Genomic DNA, 26,710 nt, shown 5'->3' on the forward strand with positions numbered 1-26,710 from the left:
TCTATAATTATTTCCATTCCTAACATGCATACAATAAGTACAAGGACAGTTGAGATCAAGTCTCAACTAAGTACAAAATTTTTGAGTAAAGGAAAAGAGAAGGAAGAAGAAATTGATCTTGATGAGGAGATTGTTATTCCTAATTGGGACATCTCAAATCTCAATCCTAATCAAATGAAAAGTTTTGGAGAACTTCTTCAAAAGGAAGCTAAGAAACATAGGCTTAGAGAAGAAAGGAATAAAGAATTTTAAATAATTGAAGATGCCAAAAACATTTTAACCGAGGAACTAAATACACAAGTTGACACTTCTTAGCCAATGATTCAATTAGCAAAGGCTGTCCACAAATTCAATGAAGATTTGAATGGACAAGAAAAATTGTTGTAGAGAACTAAGAAGAAATTTGAGAATAAAGTTTTGGAACTTATTGCTTAAAAGACTTCCATTCATCATGTAGAACTATCTACTATTCTAGGCTCATTGGATAACTCCTACAACAATATAACCACATTATCTAGTAAACTCTATAATACATCAAGTTTCACCAAGAAAATTCGAGGAAAAAGTTTTAAAAATGATAAATATTTGCAAGCAAGTGCACATCAAATGCAACTTGACCTAAGTTACATCTCTGCCCACTATTCAAAAATTAGATTCCTAATTGATATACAAGAAGAATTGCTGATAGAAGAAGCCAGAATAAGAGCTACATTGGTAGAAATTTAGGGCATGATTCTTCTAAACATGGATACATTGTAGAAACACATTGCACATGCTAAAACACTCATCCATGATAATAACTTCTCAATTGAGATCACATGATAGAACTATTAGTAGAAGTGCAAATTGTATTGCACACATGCAAGGTGTTGCAAGGTAATTTGGACAAGATAATGGTGCTAATCTTGAAGGTACATTCATATTTCTTATTACATTTTGGCATTACTATATAATATATATCATACATCTTCGGCATTAATGTCAAAAAGGGGGAGAAGATGTATATTATAAAGGATGTATACATAAAGGGGAGAAAATATATATATCAAATGTGAAAAGATGTAAAGTATATTGTATATATGTATGCAGGAGCATTTTATGTATAGATACTTAAAAATCATCTTCTACAAAAACAAGTTTGAAAAATCTCAAAAATAGAGTAATCTACTGAGTTGAAGACACAAGGTGATGAATAAATAGTGTTCTAGAAATTCATTTTTGGCTAATAAGTGTATGCCTAAAATGTGATCACACTTCTATGAGTCATTATATCCAAGATTGCTCAAGAATGAGGTCTAGGATGGCATCTCATAGCTCTCTATTCATGGAGTGCAAGGGTTTGTAATGGAGGCCCTTAGTTTGACTTAGTTTGTGCCCACATAAGTACACCATAAAATGAGAGATTCAAATATTAGAATATGCATGCAAATGAAGATACAAGATAATCTAAATGATGACAATGCAAATAAATACAAGAAAAGAAATAACAATGCAATATTAATCTATAAAAATAAATATGGATCTAAACTAATATGAAAATGCAAGGATGGATCATTATGATGGAAGCCATGGATGCATGAGAGAAGAAGACAAAAAGATAGAAGTTCTCCACAAAAAGCTTTAATGCTCAAACTCCATCGAAAATTGCTCTCCAAACCTACAACATAACAATAGCATAATTGTGGATGTCAAAAATGAGGAGAGGCCTCTCCCTTATAAAGAATAATAGATTATTATAATTAAGAGACAATAAGATTTAATCAAGGGTGGAGAAAGAATGATGTGTACAAGACAAAATTCCACTAATGAGAAAAGAGGAGGAAAATTAAATGGAACCCCACTAAGAAATATGTGCATTTAAGTGTAGAGAAAATAAAAAAATATTTGATTAATTTTTATTTAATTTATTTCCTTTTTTCAAGTGGGATTTTAATTATTTAATTAAAAGAGGGATTTTATTTTAGTTCAAAGGGGGATTTATTTAATTAAAAGAGAAGTTGTCTTTTAATTAAATAAGACTTAGGATAAAATTATCAAACCTTTAATGAATATTGAAATAATTAAATTAATTACAATTTGATCAAACAAGTTTATTTGAATTGATTTAATAAAATATTGCAACCCATTGATTCAGGAAATTTGATAAATTGAATAATGGGAGCCCATAGTTTAGATGACCATTTTAGGGTGCCTACATTTGCCTCTTTTTGACTAATGTGTGATTGATTTGGGAACACATGTAATCAAAGAAACAAATTGAAGCGTGAGATTGATTTGGGATCACAAAAAAACCCAGATGTGTGGTTGATTTAGGAATACATCAGGAAAAAGACTACAAATAAATTTTGACTTAAAAAGTCAAAGATAAAATTGATAAAATTGAATCAAGGATTGAATTTGATAGGTACTTCCCCCTTGTGTTTGAAATTAAAATGAGATAGAGGAGAAATAAAAAATTGATAAATTTGATCAAATCAAACAAAAGATAAAGTTCATGATGTAAGATGAAAGATATAAGAATCACAAAACCAAGGTAGATCAAAAAGCATGAAAGTTTATTCCTCAAAGGTGAATTAAAGAAAATAAGTGGGGTAAAAGAAAATGGAAAATAGAAGTTTGGAAGATATGGAAAGCAATAAAAAGAAGAAAAGAAAATGCCCCAAAATCAATCAATTGTTTAAGATAGAAATTTTGATTGAGATCACAAAAATAGATAAGGAAATGAAAATCAAAATATGACCACAGTTGATTAAAAGTCCACAAGAAAGATGAAAGTAAAATCTTCTCAAACATGTAGCCTAATGCTGCAAGCTATATGAAAATGCAAAGGTGCACTTGCAAATGAGAAACTATAACATATGATTTTGTGTTCATCATTCATTAGAGAATGTTAAAGAACTTATTTTCATCATTGGGCCATTATTAAAAGACATCAAAAAATCACACAATCAACACTAGTTACAAGCATAACTATGAAGATATGAATGTGATTTATATCATATTGGAATGTGGAAAGATTCTAACATAAGCATCAAAGACATAAAGGTCAAGATGACTTCGATGTTATCTTACCCAATTTAATGTAGAAAAACCATGCTCACATCAAGGCATAGATGCTAGGATGATTATAAGAATGGTTGTACAAAAATAGTCATAGATGATGCCTCAAATCTCCTAAGTGTTTCAAGGGGACAACAAGAGACAATCTAGAGTTTCAAGACCACACCCACAAGTAGAAAACAAATAAAAACACTACCTATGGCCCAAGTCCTCTAACTATGTATTCTAGGGAGATTTATTAGACAAGGACACTCAACAAAAAGAAATAATAGTCAACACACAAAGAAAAGATCATGAAATAAGTCAAGCATTAAATGTTGCATTAAAAATTTAAGTGGGTTAACTGATAATGAGTTCTAAGGATAAGGATCAAATGCTTACAAGTAGGTAAGATCAGATGACAAAATTGGGTAAGGCCAAACCAATAAGTGCTAAAAAGACTCGATGTTAGAGGTTGTATTGAAAAATACAATTGGGGTGGTGTTGAAAAACACCATTTTCAAGGTGTCCTAAAGAATAATGCAACAAGGAGACCAAAGCGAGTTCACAATTATGCCCCCCTAGATAAAGACCAATTGCAAACCAAGGAAATATGAACAAGGCATGATGGAGAAAGGCCAAGTGTTGAGGACACATGCTAAGAAACATGGGTGCAAAGGCTTGAAGTAGTGACTATTTCTAGGTTTTTACTGCTTGGATATTTTTTTCTTTTCAGAATATATAATTTTTTTGGATATACATCAAAGTGCTTATTACTAAGATGATTGTTTTTTCACGACATTTTCCAATTTGTAAAATTTTGACAATATATCATTTTTTTAGATATTTGAAATGTCACTTTTTTGTGTTTTTTAGTATCAATAAATATGTACAAAGATGTCCCCAGACAAAATGGGCATCATGGATAGAAATTCTTTAGGTGCAAGACATTGATCAGGGAGCTACTCTCCTTCTGCTATAGATAGTAAATAGACATCAGACCCAAAAATTGTTGTAATAATGTAAGATCCAAGCCAATTAGGTTCAAATTTACCCTTTTAATCTCTATTCTATTGATTCTTAGAATTTTCACATAGGATAAGATCTCCCACCTAGAATTCTCTAGGGTGAACCTTTTTGTTGAATGCTTCTGACATGTGCTTTTTATAGACCCTCATATAATCAAATGATGCTTGGCATTTCTCATCTAGAAGTTCTAACAATTGAAGTCTCATGCTGCAATAGTCTTCATCTATAACTAGACCTTTGAGGGAAACTCTGAGTGAAGGAATCTCAACCTTTAAAGGTAACACTGCATCAACACCATATGTAAGGGAAAAAGGAGTAGCCCTAGTAGAATTATGAAGTGTAGCTCCGATTGACAAACCATTTACATTTTTGGAAAGCTCTCAAAGTGCTCTATAGTCCCATGGACCAACTTCACTCATCCCCCATTTTTTGGCCCTATATGAGGTCATTTAATAGCCCAGACCTGACTTTGAAGCATTCTTAGGAGGTCCCACAGAAGTTGAAAAACTGTAATATCTTTCAAATCGTGGGGCCTTTTGACCTAATTCTTTCTTTGGAATGTTCTAAATTAAAATTACAATCATCTATCCATTTTACACCTTCTAACTCACCAAAATTATGGCTCAATTACATACTCGTATTTTTTTGACATTTGCATGTATCTCGAGGTGCTTAAAACTCTAACCTAGAACACTAATAGTGGAACTATGAGAGTTGGAACATTTATTTGACCCAAATGGGTATCAAAAAATGAAAACACATGAGGCAGAAACTATATCTAGGTATATTTTTTGGGTGACATAGGATTGCCCTTATACCTCTAGATGCTCCTACATCAAACACCCAGTGTAGATTGAAAAGTGACCCTATCACTTGATGGATGATAGAGGAAATCCCAAATGGGAAACTTCAGCTGCTGATATCCAAGTTGAGTCCTCTATCAACCATCCTTTCCACTTAACTAGATACTCTTCATACCTTCTATTCCTGGTACTCCTGCCCACACGACTATTCAAAATCTCTTCTATCTCCTCCTTCTTAGAAGTAGGAATTGGACATGGCTCTAGCATCAAACCCTCATCTGCACCATCATCATGATACTCTGTTAAGTCTACAATGTTGAAGATAGGAGAAATGTGAATTCCATCTAGCAACTCCACCTCATATGCATTTCCTGAGTCATGTTTCTTCAAAATTTTGCAAGGGCCAAATTTCTTCATTTTTAGCTTGTTGTAAGTGCCTACTAGAAATATTTCTTTTCTTAAGTGTACCATGACTAGATCCCCTACTTGGAACTCCTTATGTCTTCTCCTTTGATCAGCCCTAGCTTTATAGTGTTGGTTCATCTTGGTAATGTGTGCATGGACCTACTCATGTAGATGCTTGATATGTTCAGCAAATTATTTAGCTTCAGCACTTGTCCTCTCCCCTTGCTCCATCTTCCTCAATTCTGGTGTAGTCCTTGGGCTATCTCCATATACAATTTGAAATGGTGACCTACTAGTAATCCTCTTTATAGATTTATTGTAAGAAAATTCTTCTTGTGGTAGAATCAAATCTCATCCCTTGGGCTTATCCCCAACTAAACATCCCAGCAAATTGCCAAGGCTTCTATTTACCACTTTAGTCTATCTGTCAGTTTGCAAGTGATGTGTAGAACTAAAATTCAAGTCTATTCTCAACTTCTTCCATAATGTTCTCCATAAATACCCCACAAATTTAGTATCTCTATCAAAAACTATACTCCTTGGGAGACCATGTAGTCTTACCACATCTTTGAAAAACAAATCTACAATATGAACAACATCATGAGTTTTGTGGCATGGAATGAAATGTGCCATTTTGGAGAACCTATCAACCACCACAAATACTGAGTAATTACCCCTTTGTATCCTTAGCAATCCAAGAACAAAATCCATACTTATGTCCTCCCATGGCTTTGATGGAATAGGGAATGGCTGATATAGTCTGATATTGTGACTAAATCCCTTGGCTGCTAGACAAACTTGGCAACTCTGTACAAAATTCTTCACATCCCGTGATATTTGAGGCCAAAAATAATGTTATATAAGGGTAAAAGCACAAATTTATGTCACCTTTTATAAAGAAACATGATATCAGAATGTGATAGTTCAACATTAATGACAAAAAAAATGGTATTTGTGTTTAAAATATGAAGCTGATGTAAACTAATGAAATGTGTAGAATTGTATGTATTTTATGCTTATAATTTTTCTAATTTTTTTGACTAAGAATTTATTCATTTTATTTTATTTTGAAGTCCCTTTTTTAACTGTAAAAAATGTAGGATTTAGTTCTCGTCAAACAAGTATGTGCAAATCATCTTTTTCTGTTCCAATTTGAAAATATTTTATAGATGACATGTATAGCTAGTGAACAAAAAAAGAAATAATTATTTTTGATGTATATTTTCTTTTTAATAAGTACTCAAGTTTGACCTTGTCAAAATCCAATAGTTTTTTCTTCCCATCAAAACTTCCCTATCAAATCAATACCTTCTTTAAAAAAAATTATATATTCATGAAGAGAATTCTCTCCTCTAGTGATAAATATTATTATTTTTATTTATGTAATATGATTTACTATTTTTTTTTACTTTTTGAGGGAGCATCTTTTGAAATGTTAAAATATTGACTTATAATATTTTGAGATTATAACATATTATAACTAATCAAAACACTCAAAAATTTATATAATGATGATATTGAATTTGAGATCTATAAAAGGGTATTTTTAGTTTTTGAAAAAAATTGAGTTTTGATATAGAAATGAGATTTGACCAAAATAGGTTTTTGTATCACAAACAGTGACACAGATTTGTGCTTTTACCCCTAAGAATGGCAATGGTTTTATCTTGACCAAAATGTCCTACCATCCCTCCATTATGTTTCTCCTTAATCAAATTTTCCCTCATGGAACTCCTTGGAATGCACAATTGACTGCCCTTGAACAACATACCATCTTGAATCAAATAGTCTAGCCACTTGGTTCTATCTATAGCAATAGGCTCTTTACAAACTTTCCATGCTTCAGCAAAATCAGGATCCTCAAGGTACAGATTCTTGAGTTCATCAAACCCAACTACTTCAACTTACATTACTATAAGCAACAACTGCCTCCTACTCAATGCATCTGCAAACCTATTAGACTTTCCACTTCTATGCTTCAACACAAATGTATAGCTCTGCAAGAACTCTACCCACTTCATATGCCTCTGGTTCAATTTACCTTGGCTATTTAGGTACTTTAATGCCTAGTGGTCAATGTACAAAACAAATTCCTTTGGCAATAGATAATGCCTCCATTTCTTTAAGGCCTAAACTATTGCATAGAACTCTTGATCATAAACATAATACTTCTTCTTTGCATCATTCAAATTTTCACTAAAATATACAATAGGCTTACCTTCTTGGCTCAATACAGCTCCAATAGCACTACCGCTAGCATCACAATCCACCTGGAACACCATGCCCAAATTAGAAAGTGCCAACATAGGTTGTTCTATCACCTTCTTCTTTAGCATTTCAAAACTTCTCATAGCTGCTATAGTCCATTTGAATTCTTTTCTATCCCCTCTTATTGTGTCCATCAAGGGTGCACATATGTCACTGAAATCCTTAATGAACTTCCTATAAAAATTAGCTAGTCCATGGAATGATCTTAGCTCAGTAATAGACCTTGGAGTAGGCCATTCCAAGATGGCTTTACCTTCTCTGGATCCATTTTGAGACCTTCAGGTGATATAACAAACCCCAAGTATAGACTAACTCCTTTTTAGCAAAGCTACACTTCTTCAGATTAATTAACAGTTTCTCTTCCCTCAAGCTTTCATGAACACTATGAATATGCAATAAATGTTCTTCCAAAGTCTTGCTGAAAATTAAAATATCATCCAAATAAACAATAACAAATTTTCCCAAGAACTTCTTAAGTACCTCATTCATAAGCTGCATGAAGGTGCTTGGGGCATTTGTCAATCCAAAGGGCATGACTAGCCACTCATAAAGACCCTCCTTGGTCTTGAAGGTAGTTTTCCACTCATCTCCTTCTCGTATCTATATCTGGTGATAACCACTCTTGAGATCTATCTTTTTAAAGTACTGAGCTCCACTCAAGCAATCCAGAAGATTATCCATTCTTGGCAAAGGAAATTGATACTTGATGGTTATCCTATTTATAGCTCAAGAGTCTGTACACATTCTCCACTCTCCATCCTTCTTTGGTGCCAGTATTGTAGGTACTGCACATAGACTTAGGCTCTCTCGAATCAAACCCTTCCTAAATAGCTCCTAAACCTATCTGTTTAGCTCCTTAGTTTTAGTAGGAGTCATTCTATGAGCAACCTTGTTAGGTAAACTAGCTCCAGGGATTAAATCTATCTGATGACTGATTTGCCTTACTGGTGGTAATCCTTCTGGAACATTGTTAGAGATGATATCTCCAAACTCACTTAATAAATCTGAAACTTCAAGTGGTATTTCACTACTACCTTCCTTATCTTTTTTAGGAATCAAAGCATAACACATACATTGGTGTTTCATACAATCTAAAAACTTTCTTCCATCAACAAGATAGATTCTAGTGTTGTTGCATACCTTTTTACCTTCTTTTATCATGGGCTTTAGTTTATGGTGAACTCCATCCTTTGTTAGAGAGTATGTGTTTGTACGACCATCATGTACTACATGCCTATCAAACTACCATGGTCTTCCCAACAATAGATGGCAAACATACATTGGAATAACATCACAGAGAACTTCATCATGGTAACTCCCAATTTTGAACTTCACTAAACATTTTTCACTTACCAAGACCTTATGATCATCCTTCACCCAAGCAATCCGATAGGGCTGGGGGTCATGTTTCTTCCTCTTGAGCTTTAGCTTAGAGATCTTCTCCTCTAACACTAAGTTGTGAATGTTACCACCATCAATGATCACATCGCAACATTTATCCTCACACTTGCACTTGGTACAATAGACTTCTCCTTTGCCCTAGTTCAATCTCACCAATTAGTAAGACCCTTTCATTTATTAAAGTCTCTCTTCTTTTTGCATCCTCTGAATGTGATGACTGTGCATCTTCATCCACATGAGCAACCCTAGCTTGACCCTTAGCTCTTCTATCTATTCTTCCTTGTCATTGAGGACATTCAAAGGCACAATGACCTTCTTTATTGCAATGGAAACAAGTACCATGAAAACCTCCTCTTCCTTGTCCATGTCCTCTACCTCTTCCTCCAAAGTTTTGATCTCAAGAGTGGTTGAAATCCTCATTCCTCTAGTTCCTGCTAGTGCCCACATCTTCATTTTTCTTTTGGGTCTCATTTTTGCCTCTAGATGACCTATCACTACCCCTTCCTTCTTTACCACACCCTCTTTGTCTCCCTTCAAACTTTTTATTTAGCTTCTCTTAAACTCGCAGGGCAAATTGGTATGCCTCCTCAACGTTGGTCATTCTTACCAGACTTGATTCCTCCTAGATGCTAGGTCACAACCCACTGATATAACGAGCAACCTTCTCCTTATTTTCTTTTGCATGCTTTGCTCTAATCAAAAGTTAGTAAAACTCCTTCGTATATTCCTAGACTGATTTTCCTATTTTCTTTAACACATGCATCTTTTTAAGTGAATCTAGCTTGTAATCAACAGGAATGAACCGCTTCTTTAGTTTGTCCACCATGCGACCCCACCTTGTGATCTTCTCCTTTCCTCTTCTATTTCTTTCCAATTGAACCTCTTGCCACTAGATTTTGGCACGGCCTTTTAGTTTTTCCTTTGCAAACTCAACCCTATCTGGGTCCTTGATATCCTCATACTCAAAGTAATCCTCTAGTTCATTAATCCCGTTAATCAACTCATTTGGTTTCAAATTTCCTAAAAATACAGCCACATCAATTGTAGGTCTTTTTCCAAACTTAGTAATGGCCCTAAAAAGCCTCTCCTCTACCTAATTTAGAACTTCCCCTTCAACTTCTTCTTCTTCATTGTCATCCTCACTTTCGCCACATGCGACAATATTTGTTCCTCTACAAAACTCCTCCTACAACACCTGAACCTACCTTTGGAGGGCTCTAACCTCATTGGGATTAATAGTTCTGGCCCTTCCACCACTCTCTCTTCATGGAGGCATCTTCTTAACTCAAACCCACAACCACACAGACCTGGTGCAAACTGTCTCACAGTCTATGCTCTCTCTACACACTCAAGAAAACCTTGCTCTGATACCACTTAATGGGGTCAAGCCAAATAACAGAATGGACACAACAGGAAAGGGACACTTTATTAACTATGAAAATATGCTAATACACTCAGTGCAAAGAAAAATAGTCTTCAAAACATGCCTTATGGGCTTACAATAGTAAAAATCTAGAGATAATTTCTCCCTCGAGTACCTCCTCTCAAACTCCACTTTGAACTACCTTTTACAATGCCATAAATGTTCTTAAATAGACCGCAAAGGGTTAAGGATTAGGAAAGCATTCTAGAAAGTTCTTGTTGGCATCCACCACCCATATCGAATGCTCCAGAAGTTGCATTAGAAGTAGGTGCAAAATTAGAAGAATCCAAAAATGGTAGCTGAACTTTCGGAAGGCATAACTTTTGAACCGTAGCTTCGATTGATGAACCGTTTACATTTTCGAAAAGCTCTCAAAGTGCTCTAGAGCCCTATGGACCAGATTTTCTTTTCCCCCATTTTTTGGCCCTATAAAAGGTCATTTAATGCCTCAAACCTAACTTTGAAGCATTTTTAGGAGGTCCCCCAAAAGCTAAAAAACTGCAATATCTTTCAAACCATGGGGCCTTTTGACTAATTCTTTTTTTGAAATGTTCTAAATTACAATTATAATCATTTGATCAATTTACACCTTCTAACTCACCAAAATTATGGCTTAATTACATGCTCCTATTTTTCTAGCATTTACACATATCCCAAGATGCTTAAAACTCTAACCTAGAGCACTAATAGTGGAATTGTGAGAGTTGGAACCTTTATTTGACCCAAATGGGTATCCAGAAATGAAAACACATGAAACAAAAACTATATCTAGGTATTTTTTTTGGGTGACACAGGATTGCCCTTATACCTCTGGATGCTCCTGCATCACATTCTTATGAATTATTCTATGTAAGATTTTGAGAATGGTTTTATTTGATTCTTCTGCTTGACCATTTCCTTGTGGGAAGTAAATGGAGGACCAATGTTTTTTTATCTTGAATTTATTGCAAAGTTGTATAAGGTCCTTATTTTTAAACTAGCCTCCACTGTCAGTGATATTCTTAAAATGAACTCCATATTTACAGATAATATGATTTAGAATAAGCAGATAAATTATCTTCCTTGAGGCAATAGAAAGTGGGACAACTTCTACCCATTTAGTGAAGTAATCAGTAGCAATGATAATAAACTTTTGTCCATATGATGAGAGGGGATGAATCTACCCAACGAGATCAAAGGCCCAACACTGAAATGACCAATGAGTTAGAAGGAATGAGTTCCCTACCTAGAGCATGTAGTAGGTTACCATGTTTTTGACACTTTTCACATGAATTTTCAAAAGCTACTGCATCAATCACCATGCAGGAAAATAATACCCTACCCTAAGCAACTCTCAAGCCATGGAAAGACCATTAGAATGTCCTCAACATGTGAGGCCTCACCCTAGCCCATAATAGAATATCATAGTAGTTTATTTGCATTTTAGATACTTTATATTTTGCATTGTAGATACTTTATATTTCAAGACCTTGTTATATGTTGGATTATTTTGGACCGTTACTCAGTCTATTTGATACTATGGGATACTTTATTTTATGGTAATCATTTATGATGTTAGAACTTATTTATGATGCTTGACGATTATTTACATTCATGTACTTGGTTGGTTATTTTATTAATGAGTAGGAAGCTATGTTTGAATATAAATGTTACATGGATTATATATATGTATGAAAATCATGAAATGTTGCCAAAGAGTCATGTGATGTTTAGTTTGATAATGGTAGTATTATGTATGCACAATGGTTAGAAATGGAAAAAAATTATTCAATTGTTAAAAGCCTAATGTTTTGATTCAACTATAAATGTAGAATTGATTGAGGATTTATATATGCATATGTTTTATTTATCTTGGATTACTGATATGTGTTTTGAGTGTGCAAGAAATAACCATGGTAAAATGAAGAACCAAGACTATATCTTTATATTAGTTGAGATTGCCAAGGTTAGCTCTAATGAAGAGATCTTATCCTTGTTGTTAAGTATTTTATTTTGTGAACATAATCTAAATGGATGTTTTAAATTAGATTCTTTTTTTCTAAAAATTGATTTGCCACTTGTAATGTTAAATGTATATTTTATAGTGTCACTTGACACTCATGTTGTTATGTGTTTAAGTGGCAAGTTAGGTTGAAATATTGCTGAAAGACATAGAGCCTTATTCCTAACTAGTTAGAAATGTTTAATTTTTCATCCCTTGCATAAAAAATCTTATGAAGGTTTTAATTAAATCAAATTTCGGATTTCAAGTTTAGGGTGACTTTAGAGGGCTTTATTTGAGTCTTAGAGTGTACTTTTAGTGAAATTAAGTTACCTACATGTCAGTACTATATGTTAGGACTTTAATTTTGTCTTTACTGGAGTTAAAATCTCTTTTCTAACACTTTTGAAATCTTTTTTCTTAGGTATTGAAAAAATGGAAGAAGACTTACCTAGATTCCCACCTTATCTTCAATGAGTTGATAATTCCAACCAAATAGGGAAACTTAGGTAGATTTAAAGTGTTGTTGTCTTTCATGATGGAAAAAAATTAGGAATGTTTTTTTGAGAAGGAAATTGGAAAATAGAGTTGGCATTCATCTGCTCTCTAGTTTTAGAGATTTTTAGTTTTGGAGACTAGATAAAGGAAGGATAGAGTGCTCTTCTCAAATCAGTTCATTTACCATAGCTTGGAGAAAGGTTGGAGCTTTTTCCATGTTTTGGAATCTATGTGTTGTATTATTTTTTTGAATAAAAGATGTGCAAATTTTTCTACAGATGCATATGTGTGTTGCTCATTGTCCCTATTGTATTGCTGGGTGTGGATGAATTTCTTTTTCCTTATTTTCATTTTGATTTTGAGAGTAACATGTGAAGGTAGATTCAGTTTTTTGTATTTGTCTTCTTTTTGGGATTTTTGGATACACTTTCACCCATTCTATTGGTTCCTCTAGAAACCTACTATGTTAGCTCAAAAAGAGTATTAAATAGTGTATCTTGTGTTGTTGACACATATGTGTGTGATTGATTGTTACCTAGCTGGTCTAGGTTCTCCAAGCTTAGTGTGTGGTCTCTTAGAGACCTAGGCTCAGAGGTGAGTTCTCCATGGTTTACAAGGTTGTTTTGTATAGGTTTTCTAAATGGATATATGTTAAAGAAAAGCTTAGAAGATTTTCACTTTCTATTGGAGATTTGAAGATGATTTATTATGAACATTTGTAAAAGTTATGTATTGTAAAGGATCAATAGTAGATCTTCATGTAATTTGTAAATTGATATAAGATCCAAATGAATATATTTTAGTTTAAATATTTCATAAATTGTTTCCAAGAAATAAAATTGAATATTATTATTGTGTGTGTGTGTGTGTGTGTGTGTGTGTGTGTGAGAGAGAGAGAGAGAGAGAGAGAGAGAGAGAGAGAGAGAGAGTCTTGTCGAAGAAAATTTGGGCATGACATTTTGGTATTAAAGAAAGGTTAAGAAAACATTGGGATAAATCAGGTTCAATTTATGTGTAGAAAGATAACATGACTCTTATTACAATATGGTTATTTATTTTATTTTATTATTATTATTTTTATTATTTTCTATTTTTTTGATAAAAGAAAGATTCTCATCATTTAAATTCAAATTATCAAGCATTAGTATTGTTAGAAATATTTCTAATAGAGGAGTTTAATATTTCTTTATCAAACTTCATATATATATATATATATATATATATATATATATATATATTTCTTAGGAAATCAACTAGGTTAGTATATTATTATTTTTAAAAAAAATAATAATATTAATAATAATGAGATAAAAATATTACCATCCACCATTTAAAGAATTCAAAATACCATGCAACCAAGAAAAAAAAACACTTATTGTCATCCCCAATTATAGGATTTTAAAGCACTTTGCACCCAAAAATAGGCTCCAAATTTTAGAAATGAAATTCATTATTTTTACAATATGTAATTTCTTTTCTAGTAAACTATAGTTCAACATAAATTTGGAAGTCCAATTAAAATTTTCCCTCATGTTTTTCCCTTCTGCACCATTGAAGCATGAAAATCCTCAACTTGTCACCCATCATTAAACCTAGCTGCCATAATAATAAAACATAACTTCCACACTAGAATAAGAAAACTCTAGCACTAATATTCACTTGATACCTAGAAACTGTGAAAGAAAACATTAAATACCAACATTGATTTAAACCCTATATCCTTTGTATTTCATAAAATTGATGAATTCCCCTACAATTTGAAATATCCATTGCCCTTGTATAATAGCCCTAATATACTCACAAAATATATTCTCTACATATATCCTTGTAAAACTATCTGCTATCTCTTTCTACTGATAGTTTTGTCTTCAACCATGCCACTAGTTCTAGTACCTGCATAGCCAAATTTCAAGAAAAATTCCGCATAGCTTTAATGGATTTGCTTCCTAGGATTCTACACTTCATTAGTCCTTCAAAGATTGCATGCAAATAATCACCACACAAAGAGAATCACAAAAAATGAAGTTCCTATTGAATTTGTATGCTAAATCTATGCAAGAAGAGTTTTCCTATGTGGTAGATGCATCTTCTCATGAAATATAGGGAGATATTTCATTTATTTTGAAACCTAATAGTCAACTTCACTTGTAATATGGTGAGATGGCATTAATTTAGCAATCCTTTTGGAAAGTGCTTACATGCTCATAATAGGATGCAAAACTCAAAATGAATAAAGCTTTTAATAAAAAATAGAGTGAACCTAAGTTTTCCAAAACTCCCTTTGATCTTTAAATTTCATAATTTTATTTTCTTCCTTCTCAGAAGTCTCTACCTAGCTACCCCTCAAAGAATTTACAATACCAATGGGATTCATCAAGGCTAAAAACCTTCTAACCCTAAATCTTGCTTGTACAAATCTGGTTGATTGAATAGCAAGAATGAAAAAGATAATTGGTCAAATTGGTTCCCTATGAGATGCATGTAGATAAAATAAAAACCGTTCCCCATTCACAACTTGATGAATTATTATTTTTTTGCATTAAGGCACGCCTACAAGAAACTCCTCTTCTCATAGAATTCAAGTTTATTATTCTCTAATTCGTACCATTATAAATTTACATTTTCCCTTTCATATATTTTGTGAATATCTCCTCTATATGTTCCCATTTCAAATCCATTAACTTGGAGAAGATTGCTGGTAATGTGGTGTAGGAGCACATTAAATTTCAAGAAGACAAAGATATAAAAGCTAGAGAAGCCATTTGTAATAAGTTGTCAAAGGAGGTCTTAATATGATAAATAATGTAAAAATGTTTATTTAATTGGTGAATGGATCTATTGACATCCATCTAAAGTCATTTGAGTCATTTGTATTGTATTTGGGTCAAGTTGTAAAGGCTATGAAGCCATTTTTTTGTCAAAAATGTAAAAGTTGCGTAAAAAAGTTGTAAAATGCAACTTTGAGAAAGTTGTTAATAATAGAAAAATGATGTAAAAGGGTATATGGTTGGTCTTGGGGGTAGTTAGGAAGGTTTATAACTGTCAAATGGATATAAAAATCATTGTATGGTCGAACCAAATCAATTGGAAGAAGAGGAAATACTTTGATACATTTTTGGTGCATTTTATTGTTGTAGTTTTGATTGGTTTTTTTTAGTTTTAGAGTAGTTTCCAGGCCTTGTACGGATATTTAAATCCTGGAAACTATGTGATATAGTAATGGATATATAGTATGATGAATCATTCTTCTCATGCTTTTGGTTTGGTTCAATTTTATGAAGAAATGAATAAGTTATGGGTATTTTGGTGAAAGTGGATGTTTGCAGATTTGAGATTCGCTGAATACAGTCATGTTACAGCGTGTGATGCGGACATATTTTGGAGACTCAAGATCTCTAATGATATTCATTGGAAATATATGTGAACTACCTTTCATTTCCAACTACTTTGAATCATTTTTATATATATTTGTGAAAGTTATGGGCATTTGAGTGAAAACTGGTTTTTAACAATTTTCATTGGAGTTATAGACAGTGATTTGTGTTTGGAACTTTATATATGAATGAGAAAAATGAATGGATTACATATTTGAAAACTAGACTCAATAATGGATAATATGGAATTGGTTTGGTTTCATTTAGATTTATTTTGAGGAAGATATTTGATGCCCTAGGCAGGGTTACCAGTTTTGGTTCTGGTTTATGACAGAGAAAATGGGTCTTGGTTCAGAGTACGTAATTTATAATATGCTTATTGGATTGGTATCAGATTTGTATATGTTTTAGAATTACTAATTTGGAACAATTACTCCAAAGGTTTTTCAAGAAGACGTTTAGAACAGAAGTTATGAACAATGGAATCAGACATAGCAATCTGATTGTGTGAGTGAAGATTTTGTCTTTATTGGTGTATAATGCCAGGGTTCTTTGTTGTAATCTTTGAGATGTTCTTGGTTCCTTGAGGGTGTACCAGCCTATTGTGAATCCCTTGAGTTGAAATAAGATTCCTTAAAGATAAATACAGAGGGCTCTGCATCATAATGTATATGGCATGAAATCACAACTAACTAAGAATACAAAATATTTCATTGTAGGCCTATGGAATCACAACCACTAGATATAAATTGGTAGTTATCTCTGTGTATTGGTTGATACTTGATCGATCAATTTGTGTTTATTGCCTAATGTCTAACTATTTATTTGTTAGACTTCTATTCCTTCTCCTTATCTGATTTCATGGTTCTTTGTTTGTTATAGTTAATGAAGTTTACTCTAGTCTTCATGCACCTAATATCCTGAGTTTCCTTTGACTACTATGTCCTTTTTTGAGGGTATTATTGTAAGTCCATGATTGGTAGGTGACTGGGTGGTAAAATCTTTCTCTTTTGATGAATTATCTTGACTTCCTTGTCTAAACTATTATCACACAAATGTAAAGATTTGTGTTTTATATTTTGTATGATAATTGTATTGATTAGCTTCTACCAATTGTGTTATTTTGTTTAGATGTTTCAATGATGAACTCATTTTCTATCAGTCTTTTACTTCTTTATGCTTCCATTCTTCTATTCAAACATCCCCCTTCCAATACACATGTGACTTTACTACATGAAAACTTGCAAATCAATCTTTGCTTTGCATGTTTATAACTTCTACTCATAAATATCATGGAATTGATATTTATAGTTCCTAGCTTGAGTCCCAAACTAGTCTCTAATTCTTAATCATTGCATTGGTTGGCATACCTTCCCTACTAGATGTGCTTTGCTTCAAGCTTGTAGAGCTAGTCATGGTGGTCAACAAGGTTGGGCTCCTAGAACCTCTTGTTTGACAAATGTTTAGATAGAGTAGCATGAGGATGAGGTTTCAGGAGGGGATCATGTACCACAACCTAACCCACCTTTGAACCCTAATCAAGACAATCTAGATGCACTTCATAACTTGATTGGAGTTTTTTAGCAGTGCTTACCACCTATACTACCATAATCAAAGTAGAGAAATTTAGGTAACCATAGGGCAGTTACTAGGGAGAGGACTAGGAGTTCTCCACCTAGCCATGTTGAGGGTCATGATGATCATGAGGTTGATTCAATCTAGTAGGTATTTCCATGTCTTAACCCAGTGACACGCATAGTGGAGAGAGCTCCTAGAGACATTGGAGATGACATTGTGGGGTTGATTCGACTCAAACTTCCCCTATTCTTGGGAAATCCAAATAATATTGGTGCAAAGGCATGGTTATAGACTTTACAATGATGCTTTGGATTATGTCCTTATGGAAGCAATCTGAAGGCACAACTTGTGATATATCTCCTTAATGAGTCAGCTTCTACTTGGTGGTAGTAGGAGTAGGCCTTAGGTAAAGTGCATATTGACACTCTCACATGTGAATCCTTTCTAAATAGGTTTGGGGATAGGTATCTTTCTGAGCATTTTAGATAGAGACAGCTAGAGGCTTTTCATGACTTGAAGTAGAAAGTATTTATTTTGGCATAGTATAAGCATAGGTTTCTTGAGATCCTTCCCTATGTTTAGTATATGAAGGATGAGAATCTACATACTCATCATTTCATTAACGGTCTTAATTTACCCCTTCAAGATTCTTTCTAGATAGATTTTCCAAATACATTTAGATAGGCAATTGAGAGAACCCTAGTAGTAGAGGATATTCATAAGAGGAGGTAGAATCAACAGTCCTATAGGGGTGGTTCCAGTGGATCTAGTTAGATTGGAGGTTTGCAGCAAACTAGTTCACAGGGTATTCAAATTCAAACTAGAGGACCATGCTACACTTGTAGTGGTATGGATCACATTGCAAGGGATTGCCCATAGGATCTAGTATCAAACTATTAGAAAGGGGCTACTTTATGTCCCACAGTAAGTGACATGGACAAATCTCACAAACCACCAGATAGAGCATTAGGCCATAGTCATTAAGGCTATAGGTATGATAAAATGTAGTTGAGTCTCTATCCTATTTGATTCTTGAGGTATGGATTCATTTATATCTCCATTAGTGGCAGAGCATTGTGGGCTAGTGGAAATTATACAAGAGGTCAGTTGGGAGGTAGAGTTAGCCTCATGTGCTAGAGTTTCAGTTGGTTCCTTGGTTCATGACTATGAGATTCAAATTGGAAACATGACTACCATGGCTGATTTTTGCATTACCACTTTGGGTACCTATGATGTAGTTCTTTGCATGGATTGGCTTTATGCCCACAATGCCAAGATGGATTATCGATAGAAGAGGGTAGAATGTGTTGATAGTCATGGCACTTCCATAGTAATTTTTGGAGTACACAGGCTTGTATCTTTTCGTATGATATCCACTATGCAGCTAAAGCAATGCCTATGTAAGGGATGTCAGCTATTTGCTATCACTATTAGTGGCAGGGATGAGGATTTTGAGAAGGAGACTTTACTTGATGATTTTCCTATCTTGCATGAGCTTGTAGATTTTTTTCCCTCAAAGCTTCCTTGTATGCCTCCACCTAGAGCAATTAATTTCCACATTGATCTTGTACCAAGAGCTTAGCCTATTTCTAAGGCACCATATAGGATGAGCACACAAGAGCTTATTAAGCTCAGGATTAGGTAGATGAGCTCTTGCAAAAGGGAATATTTGTCCTAGTGTGTCACCTTGGGGTGCACAAGTCATCTTTGTAAAGAAGAAGGATGGATCATTTAGGTTGTGTATCGATTATTGATGGCTAAATAAAGTAACCATTAAGAACTAATATCCAATACCTAGGATTGATGACCATTTTGATTAGTTGAAGGTGCATGTCTCTTCTCAAAGATAGATCTTAAGTCAAGTTATCATCAGTTGATGATAGTAGAGAGTGATATCCACAAGACTTCTTTTTGTATGAGGTATGGCCACCATGAGTTCATTGTAGTGTCATTTGGCCTCACAAAAACTCTAGTTGTATTCATGAGTCTTATGAATGGGGTATTCCATACATTTTTTGATAAATTTGTAGTGGTGTTTCTTTATGACATTTTGATTTATTCTTGAGATGAGAAGGAGCATGAGGAGCATTTGAGATAGGTACTTCAACTTTTGAGGGAGAATTAGTTGTATGGTAGTTTGAAGAAGTGTGCCTTCTTCAGACCTAACATACATTATCTAGGCCATATTATTACAAGTGATGGGATCTCAGTAGACCCATCTAAGATTCAAGCTATTATGGAATGGCTAACACCCACCAGTGCCACTAAGGTGAGGAGTTTCATGGGATTGGTTGGCTATTATAGATGCTTTTTTGCATGTTCTTCTAGGTTGGCTCATCCCATTACATCTCTTTAGAGGAAGGAAAATAAGTTCAAGTGGATAGAGAAGTGTGAGAGAGCCTTCCAAAATCTCAAAAAGGCTCTCACTAGTGCACCAATACTTGCTATGCCTGATCCATCAAGGGATTTTGTTGTGTGTACAGATGCTTTTTTGGAAGGCATAGGAGCAATTCTTATGTAGGATGGTCAAGTTATTGCATATGAGTCTAGAAAGCTTAAGACTCACGAGCCGAATTATCCTACTCATGATCTAGAGATTGCAATAGTAGTTCAAGCCTTAGTGAGATAGTGACATTTTCTCTCACATCACCATTTTGAGCTTCATTTAGATCATCATAGTTTGCAATGCATCTTCTCACAACCAAACCTTAATGCTACGCAAAAAAGATGGATGGAGTTCTTATGTGAGTATGATTTTGATGTTCATTACATCAATGGCAAGGAGAATGTGGTTATAAATGCTCTGAGTAGGAGATGACATATGATATCTTCCATGACTACTTCCATAGATTTGAAAGAGTGCATCTTATGACATTTTCCCAAGGATAAGTTATATGCAGAGATTTGTCAGATTGTACATTCTCAAAGGCCCTTAGTGGGAAAGTTTGCAGGCATTTCTTTGGAACCTAATGGGTGTTTATGTCATAGAGGACACATTTATGTACCTTTTATGGGTGATCTATGAGAGTTCATCATTTTAGAGGCTCTTTGAACACCATATGTAGTATATCCTGGTGTCAAGAAGTTACATTTAGACTTGAGACAGTTGTATTTTTGGCCCAGAACGAGGGTATAGATTGTCAATATCATTGCTAGATGTCTCGAGTGTCAGAGAGTGAAGGTAGATCATTGCCATCTAGGGGGACTTTTATAGCTGCATGGCATATCTATGTGGAAGTGGGATGTGATATCTATGGACTTTATTGTTGGCCTTCCTATGTCTTCTCATCATCATGATGCTATCTTGGTGATAGTTGATACATTTACTAAGGTCACCCACTTCTCACCTATTCATACTACCTTTACAACACCAATAGTAGTGCAAGTGTTCTTATGGGACATTGTTAGACTTCATGGCATCCCTCATAAGATCATTTTTGATCAAGACTCTCTATTGACATCTTTATTTTGGAGTGAGCTTCAAACATCTTTGGGTACTAGTCTTAATTGTAGTACAACATATCACCCTTAGACTGATGGATAGATAGAAAGGGTTAATCAGGTATTGGAGGATATGTTGTGAATGTATGTGATGGACCATCAGGTCAAGTGGGAGGAGTACCTTCATCTTGTAGAGTTTTCCTATAATAATAGCCATCATACATCTATAGGTATGCCTCCTTATCAGGACTTATATTGTAGACCTTGCAGGACTCCTTTGAGTTGGGATAGGACTAAGGATAGAGTATCAATTAGACCACAATTAATTAGGGACATAGAACAATAGGTTGATTTGATTAGACAATGCCTTAGGGAGGCTCATGATATATAGAAAATGTATGCTGATGCTAAAAGAGAAGATAGAGAGTACATGGTTGGTGATAGAGTTTTTCTAAGAGTGCATCCACACAAGAGTCTAATCCATTTTGGAAAGGGTTCTAAGATGGCACCTTGTTTTTTTGGGCCCTTTGAGATACTAGAGAGGATAGGACTAGTTGCCTACCATTTAGCTTTTCCACCTAGCCTATCACACATCCATTATGTGTTTCATGTTTTAGTATTGAGGAAGTATATTTATGATGAGTCCCACATTATAGATTGGGATGCCTTGCAAGTGGAGTCAGATGGACACTTAGCTTTGGAGCCCATTTGTATTTTGGGCTGATGGACCCTAACACTTCAAGGTAGGGAGTTGGATGAGGTTAGAGTCTAGTGGGGTTGTTATCATGAGGTCATGGCTTCATGGGAGGACACAACATAGATGAGAGCTTAGTACCCATACCTCTTTGATGAACTCTAGGAGGATGTTCATGCCTAGGGGGGAGGATATGAGGCCTCACCCTAGACCATCATAGCATATCATAGTAGTTTATTTGTATTTTAGATACTTTAAATTTTTCATTTCAAATAATTTCTATTTTGAGACCTTGTTATATGTTGGACTATTTTGGGTTGTTACTCAGACTATTTGATAGTATGGGAAAAATTATTTTATGGTAATCATTTAATATGTTAGAACTTATTTATGATGCTTAACGATTAGTTACATTCATGTACTTGGTTGGTTATTTTATTAATGAATAGGAAGTTATGTTTGAATATAAATGTTAGATGGATTATATATATATATATGGAAATCTTGAAATGTTACAAAAGATTCATGTCATGTTTAGTTCGATAATGATAGTATTATGTATGCACAATGGTTAGAAATGGAAAAATGTTATTCAATTATGAAATGCCTTATCTTTTGGTTCAATTATAAGTATAGAATTCATTGAGGATTTATATATGCCTATGATTTATTTATCTTGGACTACTGATATGTGTTTTTAGTGTGTAGGAAATAACCATGGTAAAAAAGAGAACCAAGACTATACCTTTGTATTAATTGAGATTGCCAAGGTTATATCTAGTGAAGAGAACCTAACCTCGTTGTTAAGTATTTTACTTTGTGAACATAATGTGAATGGATCTTTTAAATTAGATTCTTTTTTTGTGAAAATTGATTTGCTAATGTTAAATTTATATTTAATAGTGTCACTTGACACTTGTGTTGTTGTGTTTAAGTGGCAAGTTAGGTTGAAATATTGGCAAAAGAAACTCAACCTTATTCCTAACAAATTAGAAATGTTTAAGTTTTCATTTCCTTGCATAAAAATATCATATTTAGGTTTTAATTAAATAAAATTTCAGATTTCAAGTTTAGGTGACTTTAGAGGGCTTTGTTTGAGTCTTGGAGTGTTCTTTTAATGAAATTAAGTTACCTACATGTTAGTACTATATGTTAGAGCTTTAATTTTGGCTTTACTTGAGTTAAAATCTCTTTTCTAACACTTTTAAAATCTTGTTTCTTAAGTATTGCGAAAATGGAAGAAGACTTACCCAAATTCCTACCTTATCTTCAGTGAGTTGATAATTCCAACAAAATAAGGAAGCTTAGGGGGAGTTAAAGTGTTGTCATATTTGATGATGGAGCAAAAATATGAATGTTTTTCTTTTAGAGGGAAATTGGAAAATAGAGTTAGCACTCACCCACTCTCTAGTTTTAGAGATTTTTGATTTTGGAGATTGTATGAAGGATACAGAGCTCTTCTCAAATCAATTCATTTACCATAGCTTGGAGAAAGGTTGGAGCTTTTTCCATGTTTTGGAATCTATGTATTGTATGTCCCTTTTGTATTGATAGGTGTGGATGAATTTTTGTTGCCTTATTTTGATTTTGGTTTTGAGAGTATGATGTTATGGGTGTCGAAGGACATCACTCACCCTTGGGAGGGAAGAAGTGGCCTTCTAGTGAAGGGTTTAGTTGGGCCTATTCCCTAAGTGTAGAGTCTCTTCCTTGGAAGAAAGAGGGATAAATCATGTAGTATGGGCTGCATGTGCCAGTACTTTGTTATGCACTTTGGGGGTGATAAGGAGATAAATGTTGTGAGAGTTGGTATTTATTTTTTATCCTTGTAAAGGTGGATTTGGTTTTCAATATTTGGCTTCTCCTTAGGGTTTTTGGGCACACCTTCACCCATTCTATTGGTTCCTCTAGTAACCTACTATGTAAGCTCAAAAAAGGTTTAAAATGTTCTATCTTGTTTTGTTGATTTATGTGTGTGTGATTGATTGTTACCCAGTTGGTCTTGGTTCTCCAAGCTTGGTTGGTGGTCTCTTAGAGACTTAGGCTGGGAGGTGAGCTCTCCATGGTTTATAGGATTGTTTTGTATAGGTTTTCTAAATAGATATGTGTTGAAGAAAAACTTAGAAGATTTTCACTTTCCATTGGAGATTTGAAGATGATTTATTATGAACATTTGTAAAAATTATGCATTGTAAAAGATCAAAAGTAGATCTTCATGTAATTTGTAAATTAATGTAAGGATCCAAATATAGTTGTAATATTTGAAAGGACTTTTCAATACTTTGAATATATTTTATTTTAAATATTTCTTAAATTGCTTCCAAGAAATAAAATTGAATATTATTATTATATGTGTGTATGTGTCTTGTTCAAGAAAATTTGGGCATGACACCATAGATGCCCTCATGGATGTCAACTAATGCTTGATTTGAATCTTCCTTTTCTAAGAATCTAAGAAGTGTTCCATCTAAACCCCTCCTATAAAAATCTCAAAAGATAAGGGAATGGAATGAGGTGCTTTGAATAATGTTTCTATGTTCAAATCAATTAAAGGTGTCAGTTATAATGCCATCACAAAAGTATCAATAAATAGAACCATAATGAGGTGACTCACAAACAACAAGGATACAAATAACATGACTTTCTTGGGAATCATAGATAGGGTGGTGTAGTTCTTCCACCAAGAATTAAAATCTTGATTCTTGTTGCTCCAAATTGAAGAAGTGATGCAAGTGTAGCCATAGCATCAGTTGCTTTGATTTCTACTCTAGGGATTTGTTGAAATGAGGCAAATGTGACGTAGCATCTCAAGGAATCAACCATTTTCTTGTAAGGTACAAATTTTTCATTTTGTGTTAAATAATTATCATTGACTTGGTTGATTATCAGCTATGAATCCCCATAGATGTGTAACTCTACAATTCTCCATTCTATAGCCATCTTAAGTCCATTTGTTAAAGCTTCATACTCAACAATGTTATTTGTACATGGAAATAATAACTTGCAAGGTTTAGGAATCATGTACCCATGAGGAGAAACAAATAAAATTCTAGCTCAAGAACCATTTTGCATAAAGGACCCAACAAAGAACATCTTCCATTTTATGTCAATCATATACATGAGGTGCTCATCTGCGAAATCAACTTGAATGGGTGCATCATCTTGTAGTGGGAAATGAGCCAATTGATCTACTATGGCTTGCCCTTTGATTGCTTTATGCTCAATGTACTTTATGTCAAACTTTGAAAGGATCATCATCCATTTATCATATCTACCCATAAGGGAATCCTTACCTGGTAAATACTTAAGGGGATTAATTTTTTCTATGAGATGTATAGTGTGTGCAAGCATATAATGTCATAACTTCTGGGAAGCAAACACAACTATGATGTAAGATTTATGATTACTAGTGTAATTAACCTTATATGAAACAAGAGTATGACCAATGTATTATATTTCTCTTTCTTTCCCATGTTCATCTAGTTGAGGTAATAATGTCCCCAAGGAACACTCTGTCACTGAAATGTATAGAATAAGTAGTTTTCCTAGGATAGGAGGCATTAAAATAGGAGGATTTTCCAAGTATTTCTTGATTTTATCTATGCTCTTTTGACACTCTTCATTCCATACACATTTGACTCCTTTATGTAAGTTCTTTTTGAAAGGTTGAGCTCTATCTACCAACTATAAAATAAACTTCCTTATAGATTGAAGATGCCCTTTAAGACTCATCATTTGACTAATATTTTTAGGAGGTGGCATATTCATGATTGCTTGAACTTTTTCAGGGTCCACCTATATTCCTATTGCTGAAATAATGAGTCCTTGTAATATTCTAGAGGTGACTCCAAATGCACACTTTTTAGGATTTAACCTTAGTTGGAATTGTTGCATGCAATCTAGAATGACTTATAAATCATTTAGTGTGTATCTCATTTCTGAGATTTGGCCAAGGTGTCATCCACATAATATTTTATGTTTTTATGTATCATATCATGAAAAATAGTTGTCATTTATCATTGATAGTTGGCTCCTACATTTTCTTAATACAATAGGCATAATGTTCCAACAATAGGCACCCCATGCACAAGTGACTGCAATTTTTTTTTAATCTTTAGGAGCTATCTTAATCTAATTATATCCAAAAAATCATCCACTAAGAAATAAATATCATAACCCATAGTCATATCCACTATCATGTCTATATTAGGAAGTGGAAAATCACCCTTTGGGCATGCTCTATTAACATCTCTAAAATATAGATAAACTTGAATGGTTTTGTCATATTTTGAAACTAGTATAATGTTTGATATCCATTTAGCATAGTCAATAGTGATTATTAATTTTTCACCAAGGAGTTTCTCTAATTCTTCCTTGACTAGAAGTGCTATGTAATGATGCATCTTTCCAATTTCTTCTTAACTTGTTTAACACCTCGAGCTATGGATAAGTGATGCATTATAAGATTAGTGTCTAACCCTAGCATATCTAAATAAGTCCATGAAAAATTTATCTTATTTTCTCATAAGAACTTAGTGTATGATTATTTTTCTTGTGATGACAAAGACTGAGCCAAATGTACCATTTGTGGAGCTTCATTCATATCCAAATTGACTGCTTGTGTTGGTTTGAGAGTACTAAAGATATATCTTGAAAATAACTAAGGAGACGATCAAGTACCTCATCCTCAAGTTCCTAAGAGATTTTTTCACCCTCGAATAAATCCTTTTTTTTTTATACTTTTTTTGGTTTTGAAATGCTACATGTAGTGGTTTTTTC

Source organism: Cupressus sempervirens, chromosome 7 (genome assembly GCF_028749045.1).
Source record: "Cupressus sempervirens isolate cs-2001-9-10 chromosome 7, ASM2874904v1, whole genome shotgun sequence".
In the NCBI taxonomy this organism is placed as follows: domain Eukaryota; kingdom Viridiplantae; phylum Streptophyta; class Pinopsida; order Cupressales; family Cupressaceae; genus Cupressus; species Cupressus sempervirens.